Here is an 11,719-nt window from a genome sequence, read left to right as displayed (position 1 = left end):
TCCAACTTGATGGAGTTGAAGCAGTTTTCCTTGAAGAATGGGCAAAAATCCCAGTGGCTAGATGTTCCAAGCTTATAGAGACATACCCCAAGAGACTTGCAGCTGTAATTGCTTCAAAAGGTGGCTCTACTTTGACTTTGGTGGGGAGGGGAGGGGGGGTGAATAGTTATGTACGCTCAAGTTTTCTGTTTTTTTGGGTCATATTTCTTGTTTGTTTCACAATAAAATATATATTGCATCTTCAAAGTGCACGTTGTGTAATTCAAATGATACAACCCCCCCACAAAAAATATTTTAATTCCAGGTTGTAAGTCAACAAAATAGGAAAAATACCAAGGGGGGTGAATACTTTCACCACTGCAGACAGCCGTGATCATTAAGGATGAGAACTCTCTTGGCAAATAATAAGGTCTGCAGCTTATCATCAGGTATTCTATGTCAGGTGAGCAAAAGCAAGAGCCGTGTGTGTGTTGAGTGCAGTGTGTGTGTGTTGAGTGCTGTGTGTGTGTTGAGTGCCGTGTGTGTGTTGAGTGCTGTGTGTGTTGAGTGCTGTGTGTGTTGAGTGCCGTGTGTGTGTTGAGTGCAGTGTGTGTGTGTTGAGTGCAGTGTGTGTGTGTTGAGTGCTGTGTGTCTGTTGAGTGCTGTGTGTGTGTTGAGTGCCGTGTGTGTTGAGTGCCGTGTGTGTGTTGAGTGCAGTGTGTGTTGCATGCCGTGTGTGTTGAGTGCCGTGTGTGTGTTGAGTGCCGTGTGTGTTGAGTGCCGTGTGTGTGTTGAGTGCCGTGTGTGTTGAGTGCCGTGTGTGTGTTGAGTGCCGTGTGTGTTGCATGCCGTGTGTGTGTTGAGTGCCGTGTGTGTTGAGTGCAGTGTGTGTGTTGAGTGCCGTGTGTGTTGAGTGCCGTGTGTGTTGAGTGCCGTGTGTGTGTTGAGTGCCGTGTGTGTTGAGTGCCGTGTGTGTTGCGTGCCGTGTGTGTTGAGTGCCGTGTGTGTGTTGAGTGCTGTGTGTGTTGAGTGCTGTGTGTGTTGAGTGCCGTGTGTGTGTTGAGTGCCGTGTGTGTTGAGTGCCGTGTGTGTTGCGTGCCGTGTGTGTTGAGTGCCGTGTGTGTGTTGAGTGCTGTGTGTGTTGAGTGCTGTGTGTGTTGAGTGCCGTGTGTGTGTTGAGTGCAGTGTGTGTGTGTTGAGTGCAGTGTGTGTGTGTTGAGTGCTGTGTGTGTGTTGAGTGCCGTGTGTGTTGAGTGCCGTGTGTGTGTTGAGTGCCGTGTGTGTTGAGTGCCGTGTGTGTTGAGTGCCGTGTGTGTTGCGTGCCGTGTGTGTTGAGTGCCGTGTGTGTGTTGAGTGCCGTGTGTGTGTTGAGTGCAGTGTGTGTGTTGAGTGCCGTGTGTGTTGAGTGCCGTGTGTGTTGCATGCAGTGTGTGTTGAGTGCAGTGTGTGGGTTGAGTGCCGTGTGTGTGTTGAGTGCAGTGTGTGGGTTGAGTACTGTGTGTGGGTTGAGTGTAGTGTGTGTGTTGAGTGTAGTGTGTGTGTGTGTTGCATGCTGTCTGTGGTGCTACAGCACAACGAGGTCAGTTAATTCAACCACCCATACAGGTGTTTCCGGCTATGGGCTGCTCTGTCCCACAGCCCACACAGTAGGTGTATCTCCACACGCCCCACTGAAGCCCCAGCCTAAACAATCTGCCATCTCCAAGGCTTTCGCTAATGACTCGAGATGAGCCAGTCTGGGTCTGTGTAGGTCTCCTGTATGAACTGGTGGAGTGAGGCTCTCAATTATCAGTAACACCCACCTGTCTATACTAGAGCAGGCACCATCTGAACCTGTCTATACTAGAGCAGGCACCATCTGAACCTGTCTATACTAGAGCAGGCACCATCTGAACCTGTCTATACTAGAGCAGGCACCATCTGAACCTGTCTATACTAGAGCAGGCACCATCTGAACCTGTCTATACTAGAGCAGGCACCATCTGAACCCGTCTATACTAGAGCAGGTACCATCTGAACCCGTCTATACTAGGCAGGCACCATCTGAACCCGTCTATACTAGAGCAGGCACCATCTGAACCCGTCTATACTAGGCAGGCACCATCTGAACCCGTCTATACTAGAGCAGGCACCATCTGAACCCGTCTATACTAGAGCAGGCACCATCTGAACCCGTCTATACTAGAGCAGGCACCATCTGAACCTGTCTATACTAGAGCAGGCACCATCTGAACCTGTCTATACTAGAGCAGGCACCATCTGAACCTGTCTATAGTAGAGCAGGCACCATCTGAACCTGTCTATACTAGAGCAGGCACCATCTGAACCCGTCTATACTAGGCAGGCACCATCTGAACCCGTCTATACTATAGCAGGCACCATCTGAACCCGTCTATACTAGGCAGGCACCATCTGAACCCGTCTATACTAGGCAGGCACCATCTGAACCCGTCTATACTAGGCAGGCACCATCTGAACCTGTCTATACTAGAGCAGGCACCATCTAAACCTGTCTATACTAGAGCAGGCACCATCTGAACCTGTCTATACTAGAGCAGGCACCATCTGAACCTGTCTATACTAGAGCAGGCACCATCTGAACCTGTCTATACTAGAGCAGGCACCATCTGAACCTGTCTATACTAGAGCAGGCACCATCTGAACCGGTCTATACTAGAGCAGGCACCATCTGAACCTGTCTATAGTAGAGCAGGCACCATCTGAACCTGTCTATACTAGAGCAGGCACCATCTGAACCTGTCTATACTAGAGCAGGCACCATCTGAACCTGTCTATACTAGAGCAGGTACCATCTGAACCCGTCTATACTAGGCAGGCACCATCTGAACCCGTCTATACTAGAGCAGGCACCATCTGAACCCGTCTATACTAGAGCAGGCACCATCTGAACCTGTCTATACTAGAGCAGGCACCATCTGAACCTGTCTATACTAGAGCAGGCACCATCTGAACCCGTCTATACTAGAGCAGGTACCATCTGAACCCGTCTATACTAGGCAGGCACCATCTGAACCTGTCTATACTAGAGCAGGCACCATCTAAACCCGTCTATACTAGAGCAGGCACCATCTGAACCTGTCTATACTAGAGCAGGCACCATCTGAACCTGTCTATACTAGAGCAGGCACCATCTGAACCTGTCTATACTATAGCAGGCACCATCTTCACCCTCCATGTCTTTTTTTCCTTCTTTAAATAACTTTTATCACCTTTTCTATGTTTGCCTGTATACTATAATTAATCCTTCAGCTGCCAATGTGTACAAGACAGTCTGGGGCTGCAGGGTAGACTAGTGGTTAGAGCGTTGGACTAGTAACCGGAAGGTTGCAAGTGCAAATCCCTGAGCTGACAAGGTACAAATCTGTCTTTCTGCCCCTGAACAGGCAGTTAACCCACTGTTCCTAGGCCGTCATTGAAAATAAGAATTTGTTCTTAACTGACTTGCCTGTTTAAATAAAGGTACAATTTAAAAAATTAAAATAACGAAGACCAGAGATCTTCTCTGACATTCCGCACTTCCACCACTAGATGTCACTAGGGGGCTGTTTTGTCCTCTGGCTGGCTTCGTGCCACGGGTGAGCGCCTCAAACCCTGGGAAAACCAGCGCTTTTCCCCATATAAGGTTGCGATCCATCCGCTTCCCTCTCTTCCTCCTTTCCTTTCACTCTATCTTTCTCAGACCGGAGGGATATTTTAGAGAGAGAGAGAGAGTCTAGGCCAGCCAGGCCTACCTTATTAGGAGCTGAGCTTGTTGTCAGCAGCTTTATTCCTACAGGACAGTGTTTGGTCTCTACCTCTGTCCTACTATCGCTGTTCACAGCACATAGATGGAACTAGCAGATGGGCCTGTCTGTCTGGGACTAATACCTATGTATGGATGGGAACCACATTACATTTTGGTCATTAAGCCGACGCTCTTATTCAGAGCAACTTAGGGTTAAGGGCCTTGCTCAAGAGCAGATCAACAGATTGTTCACCTTGTCGGCTCGGGGATTCAAACCAGAAAACTTTCGGTTACTGGCCCAACGCTCTTAACCACTCTCTCTTCTTTCCTCCTCTCTCTCATTTCCTCCTCTCTCTCTCCTTTCCTCCTCTCTCTCTCCTTTCCCCCTCTCTCCTTTCCTCTCTCTCTCTCTCCTTTCCTCTTCTCTCTCTCTCCTTTCCTCTTCTCTCTCTCTCCTTTCCTCTTCTCTCTCTCTCCTTTCCTCCTCTCTCTTTCTCCTTTCCTCCTCTCTCTTTCTCCTTCCTCCTCTCTCTCTCTCTCCTTTCCTCCTCTCTCATTTCCTCCTCTCTCTTTCCCCTTTCCTCCTCTCTCTCTCTCCTTTCCTCCTCTCTCATTTCCTCCTCTCTCTCTCTCCTTTCCTCCTCTCTCTCTCTCTCCTTTCTCCTCTCTCTCTCTCCTTTCCTCCTCTGTGTGAAGGTTGTGGACATTGTTCCAGCTGTTCTCTTCATTTTCTATTTTTTTTTCTCCTTCCAATGATGTGAGACATCTGGTTACCAGGCACGCTAGCAAGCAACAGGACACACAGGGTGGGGGGCTTGGACTGAGAGAGAGAGAGAGACAGAGAGAGAAAGGAGAGAGAGAGAGAGAGAGAGAGAGAGAGAGAGAGAGAGAGAGAGAGAGAGAGAGAGAGAGAGAGAGAGAGAGAGGAGAGAGAGAGAGAGAGAGAGGAGAAAGGAGAAAGGAGAGAGAGAGAAAGGAGAGAGAGAAGAGGAGAAAGGAGAGAGAGAGAGAGAAAGGAGAGAGAGAGAAAGGAGAGAGAGAGAGAGGAGAAAGGAGAGAGAGAGGAGAAAGAGAGAGAGAGAAGGAGAGAGAAAGGAGAAAGAGAGAGAGAAAGAGAGAGAGAGGAGAAAGGGAGAGAGAGAGAGGAGAAAGAGAGAGAGAGGAGGAAAAAGAGAGAGAGAGTGAGAGAGGAAAGGAGAGAGAGAGAGAGAGAGAGAGAGAGGAGGAAAGGAGAAAGAGAGAGAGGAAAGGAGAGAGAGAGAGAGAGAGAGGGGAGAAAGGAGAGAGAGAGGAGGAAAGGAGAGAGAGAGATGAGAAAGGAGAAAGAGGAGAAAGGAGAGAGAGAGGAGGAAAGGAGAGAGAGGAGGAAAGGAGAGAGAGAGAGAGAGTGAGAGAGAGAGTGAGAGAGAGAGAGAGAGAGGAGGAAAGGAGAGAGAGAGGAGGAAAGGAGAGAGCGAGAGGAGAAAGGAGAGAGAGAGAGAGTGAGAGAGAGAGGAGGAAAGGAGAGAGAGAGGAGGAAAGGAGAGAGCGAGAGGAGAAAGGAGAGGGAGAGAGAGAGAGAGAGTGTGTGTATGTATGTATGTATGTATGTATGTATGTATGAGTGAGTGAGTGAGTGAGTGAGTGAGTGAGTGAGTGAGTGAGTGAGTGAGTGAGTGAGCGGAAGCCTAAACGTTCAGACACTCACAAACATCAGGCAGATTGATGGCTCCATTGCCAGCAGATGCACGGAAATGTTACCAGCCAACCAGACAGGCAGGCAGCTAGACCTTAAAGTTTACAGCAACTACTTATACACTGTGTTTGTTTCCCAAATGGCACCCTATTCTCTATAAACTACTTTTGACTAGGGCCCTATAGGAAATAGAATGCCTGTTGGGACACTGGTTACCCTATTCCCTATAAAGTGCAGTACTTTTGACAAGAGCCTTATAGGAAATAGAATGCCTGTTGGGACACTGGTTACCCTATTCCCTATAAAGTGCACTACTTTTGACCAGGGCCCATAGGACTCTGGTGAAAAGTTGTACACTATGTAGGGAATATGGTACTATTTGTGACACATGGCCCTTTGTAGCTCAGTTGGTAGAAGACGGCATTTGTAACGCCGGGGGGTAGTGGGTTTGATTCCTGCGACCACCCATACGTGAAATGTATGAACCCATAACTAAACAGCTTCTGCTTCTGCTAAATGGCCTGTAGTACTACTTGGCTTGTTCCTTGTCAGAGGACGAGTGTTGAATGATCTAGGATCAGTTTGGCTTTTTTTTTTACAATTATAATAAATTGACGAGGAGGACCTGATCCTAGTTCAGCACTTCTAGTCTCAGACGCTTTATGATTATGAGACATAAAGACACTTGGACATGAAATCTATTCCTTCACTTGGACATGAAATCTATTCCTTCACTTGGACATGAAATCTATTCCTTCACTTGGACATGAAATCTATTCCTTCACTTGGACATGAAATCTATTCCTTCTCTTGGACATGAAATCTATTCCTTCACTTGGACATGAAATCTATTCCCTCACTTGGACATGAAATCTATTCCTTCACTTGGACATGAAATCTATTCCCTCACTTGGACATGAAATCTATTCCTTCACTACTGCACCTGTACACAGCCCATCTATAATTTAGCCCAAACAACTACCTCTTTCCCTATTGTATTTATTGTATTATATATTATATTTAATTAATTAATTTATTTATTTATTTTGCTCCTTTGCGCCCCATTATTTTTTTATTTCTACTTTGCACATTCTTCCACTGCATATCTACCATTCCAGTGTTTTACCTGCTATACTGTATTTACTTTGCCACCATGGCCTTTTTTTGCCTTTACCTCCCTTATCTCACCTCATTTGCTCACATCGTATATAGACTTGTTTATACCGTATTATTGACTGTATGTTTGTTTTACTCCATGTGTAACTGTGTGTTGTTGTATGTGTCGAACTGCTTTGCTTTATCTTGGCCAGGTCGCAATTGTAAATGAGAACTTGTTCTCAACTAGCTTACCTGGTTAAATAAAGGTGAAATAAAAATAAAAAATGCAAATTTGGACATGTGGTAGCAGATTCAAAGCCATCCCTTCATTTGGACATGATGTGGTAGCAGATTAAAAACCATCCCTTCATTTGGACATGATGTGGTAGCAGATTAAAAACCATCCCTTCATTTGGACATGATGTGGTAGCAGATTAAAAACCATCCCTTCATTTGGACATGATGTGGTAGCAGATTAAAAACCATCCCTTCATTTGGACATGATGTGGTAGCAGATTAAAAACCATCCCTTCATTTGGACATGATGTGGTAGCAGATTAAAAACCATCCCTTCATTTGGACATGATGTGGTAGCAGATTAAAAACCATCCCTTCATTTGGACATGATGTGGTAGCAGATTAAAAACCATCCCTTCATTTGGACATGATGTGGTAGCAGATTAAAAACCATCCCTTCATTTGGACATGATGTGGTAGCAGATTAAAAACCATCCCTTCATTTGGACATGATGTGGTAGCAGATTAAAAACCATCCCTTCATTTGGACATGATGTGGTAGCAGATTAAAACCATCCTTCATTTGGACATGATGTGGTAGCAGATTAAAAACCATTCCTTCATTTGGACATGATGTGGTAGCAGATTAAAAACCATCCCTTCATTTGGACATGATGTGGTAGCAGATTAAAAACCATCCCTTCATTTGGACATGATGTGGTAGCATATTAAAAACCATCCCTTCATTTGGACATGATGTGGTAGCAGATTAAAAACCATCCCTTCATTTGGACATGATGTGGTAGCAGATTAAAAACCATCCCTTCATTTGGACATGATGTGGTAGCAGATTAAAACCCATCCCTTCATTTGGACATGATGTGGTAGCAGATTAAAAACCATCCCTTCATTTGGATATGAAAACTCCTTCACATTCTAATGTTATAGAGTATTGTTGGACTTTCATGACTTCTCTTCAGTCATGGGGGAAATGTAGTAAAGCTAAAAATAGAGTTGAAAGGATTCTCCTACTTACATCGACAGCCATATACAGCCAACCACTGGATACCAACCGCAGTTTTAAAAGGAGCAATCTGGGATTCCAGAAAAAGCAAAAAAAACAAAAGATCAACTTGTTTGAGGTTAACAGCTAAGGAACGGTACTGGAGAAACATAAACCACTCTCAAATTCATAGACAGACCTATTGACTGACGGCGATATATAATTAAAGAATCATCCCCCCCCCCCCACAAAAAAATGGATTTCCCAATCCCAGATTGTCCCTTTAAAACAGAACTCTAGATCCAGACACACGTTCAACAGACAGGCCAGACAGAACACACACGTTCAACAGCAACAGACAGGCCAGACAGAACACATACGTTCAACAGCAACAGACGGGCCAGACAGAACACACACGTCCAACAGCAACAGACGGGCCAGACAGAACACACGCGTTCAACAGCAACAGACGGGCCAGACAGAACACATACGTTCAACAGCAACAGACGGGCCAGACAGAACACACACGTCCAACAGCAACAGACGGGCCAGACAGAACACACACGTTCAACAGCAACAGACGGGCCAGACAGAACACACACGTTCAACAGCAACAGACAGGCCAGACAGAACACATACGTTCAACAGCAACAGACGGACCAGACAGAACACACACGTCCAACAGCAACAGACAGGCCAGACAGAACACATACGTTCAACAGCAACAGACGGGCCAGACAGAACACACACGTCCAACAGCAACAGACAGGCCAGACAGAACACACACGTCCAACAGCAACAGACAGGCCAGACAGAACACACACGTCCAACAGCAACAGACAGGCCAGACAGAACACACACGTCCAACAGCAACAGACAGGCCAGACAGAACACACACGTCCAACAGCAACAGACGGGCCAGACAGAACACACACGTCCAACAGCAACAGACAGAACACACACGTCCAACAGCAACAGACGGGCCAGAGGAATACAAACACGTGCTTTATTAGGTGTCGTCATCCATGTAATATTATCAGACCAACATGATGAAGAAGACTACACGGGATTCATTTCTCAACACGATTATTATTAATATGACTTATTTATTACACATGTATAATATAATATACATCATCCAACAATGTGGCTCCCTGGCAAAGCGGGAGAGATTGACATCAGACAAATGGAAAAATACGAAAATAATATATTTTATCATATTTTATTATGGTAATAATAATAATAATAATAAACAATGCATTGCATATTAGGCTTTTACAGAACAGCAAGTCTATAATATTGTGCAATGACCTTTGACCCCCAGCTCTGCGGTGATACACCTCTCCTCCCGCTATCCCTTCCCTTCCCTACTTCCCAATAGAAACCCAAGGAGGGAGTTCAGCACGGGGCCCAACAATCTGTCCTTTTTATCAGTGTGCACTTGTTCACTTCCTTTCTTGGGTATAAAATTCATGGTGGAACTCGCTCTAGTCTAGTCCATACCTCCACCTATCCTCTAGTCTAGTCCATACCTCCACCTATCCTCTAGTCTAGTCCATACCTCCACCTATCCTCTAGTCTAGTCCATACCTCCACCTCCACCTATCCTCTAGTCTAGTCCATACCTCCACCTATCCTCTAGTCTAGTCCATACCTCCACCTATCCTCTAGTCTAGTCCATACCTCCACCTATCCTCTAGTCTAGTCCATACCTCCACCTATCCTCTAGTCTATACCTCCACCTATCCTCTAGTCTAGTCCATACCTCCACCTATCCTCTAGTCTAGTCCATACCTCCACCTATCCTCTAGTCTAGTCCATGCCTTCACCTATCCTCTAGTCCATACCTCCACCTATCCTCTAGTCTAGTCCATACCTCCACCTATCCTCTAGTCTAGTCCATACCTCCACCTATCCTCTAGTCTAGTCCATGCCTTCACCTATCCTCTAGTCTAGTCCATACCTCCACCTATCCTCTAGTCTAGTCCATACCTCCACCTATCCTCTAGTCTAGTCCATACCTCCACCTATCCTCTAGTCCATACCTCCACCTATCCTCTAGTCTAGTCCATACCTCCACCTATCCTCTAGTCTAGTCCATACCTCCACCTATCCTCTAGTCTAGTCCATACCTCCACCTATCCTCTAGTCTAGTCCATACCTCCACCTATCCTCTAGTCCAGTCCATACCTCCACCTATCCTCTAGTCCAGTCCATACCTCCACCTATCCTCTAGTCTAGTCCATACCTCCACCTATCCTCTAGTCTAGTCCATACCTCCACCTATCCTCTAGTCCAGTCCATACCTCCACCTATCCTCTAGTCCAGTCCATACCTCCACCTATCCTCTAGTCTAGTCCATACCTCCACCTATCCTCTAGTCTAGTCCATGCCTCCACCTATCCTCTAGTCTAGTCCATGCCTCCACCTATCCTCTAGTCTATACCTCCACCTATCCGCTAGTCTAGTCCATACCTCCACCTATCCTCTAGTCTAGTCCATACCTCCACCTATCCTCTAGTCTAGTCCATACCTCCACCTATCCTCTAGTCTAGTCCATACCTCCACCTATCCTCTAGTCTAGTCCATACCTCCACCTATCCTCTAGTCTAGTCCATACCTCCACCTATCCTCTAGTCCAGTCCATACCTCCACCTATCCTCTAGTCCATACCTCCACCTATCCTCTAGTCTAGTCCATACCTCCACCTATCCTCTAGTCTAGTCCATACCTCCACCTATCCTCTAGTCTAGTCAATACCTCCACCTATCCTCTAGTCTAGTCCATACCTCCACCTATCCTCTAGTCTAGTCCATACCTCCACCTATCCTCTAGTCCAGTCCATACCTCCACCTATCCTCTAGTCCATACCTCCACCTATCCTCTAGTCTAGTCCATGCCTCCACCTATCCTCTAGTCTATACCTCCACCTATCCTCTAGTCTAGTCCATACCTCCACCTAGTCTAGTCCATACCTCCACCTATCCTCTAGTCTAGTCCATACCTCCACCTATCCTCTAGTCTAGTCCATACCTCCACCTATCCTCTAGTCTAGTCCATGCCTCCACCTATCCTCTAGTCCATGCCTCCACCTATCCTCTAGTCTAGTCAATACCTCCACATATCCTCTAGTCCATGCCTCCACCTATCCTCTAGTCCATGCCTCCACCTATCCTCTAGTCTAGTCCATGCCTCCACCTATCCTCTAGTCCATGCCTCCACCTATCCTCTAGTCCATACCTCCACCTATCCTCTAGTCTAGTCCATACCTCCACCTATCCTCTAGTCTATACCTCCACCTATCCTCTAGTCTAGTCCATACCTTCACCTATCCTCTAGTCTAGTCCATACCTCCACCTATCCTCTAGTCCATACCTCCACCTATCCTCTAGTCCATGCCCCCACCTATCCTCTAGTCCATACCTCCACCTATCCTCTAGTCCATACCTCCACCTATCCTCTAGTCCATACCTCCACCTATCCTCTAGTCCATACCTCCACCTATCCTCTAGTCTAGTCCATACCTCCACCTATCATCTAGTCTAGTCAATACCTCCACCTATCCTCTAGTCTAGTCCATACCTCCACCTATCCTCTAGTCTAGTCCATACCTCCACCTATCCTCTAGTCTAGTCCATACCTCCACCTATCCTCTAGTCCATGCCTCCACCTATCCTCTAGTCAATACCTCCACCTATCCTCTAGTCAATACCTCCACCTATCCTCTAGTCCATACCTCCACCTATCCTCTAGTCCATGCCTCCACCTATCCTCTAGTCCATGCCTCCACCTATCCTCTAGTCTAGTCCATACCTCCACCTATCCAATGCTTTTACATTTGTGAAGGAGTGCACAAGTGCACACTTCAGGAGAAAGGACAGATTATTTGGATTGCAGATTTGTGGATGAGGGGAGCTGTTTTGTATAGTATGAATCAGGACGGATCTGTGATCGCTTAGCTTGGCCTGGCGCAGATCTGTGA

The sequence above is a fragment of the Oncorhynchus nerka genome, linkage group LG17, assembly GCF_034236695.1.
Source record: "Oncorhynchus nerka isolate Pitt River linkage group LG17, Oner_Uvic_2.0, whole genome shotgun sequence".
In the NCBI taxonomy this organism is placed as follows: domain Eukaryota; kingdom Metazoa; phylum Chordata; class Actinopteri; order Salmoniformes; family Salmonidae; genus Oncorhynchus; species Oncorhynchus nerka.
The sequence above is the reverse complement of the archived record's forward strand: the minus strand, read 5'-3'. Positions refer to the sequence as shown.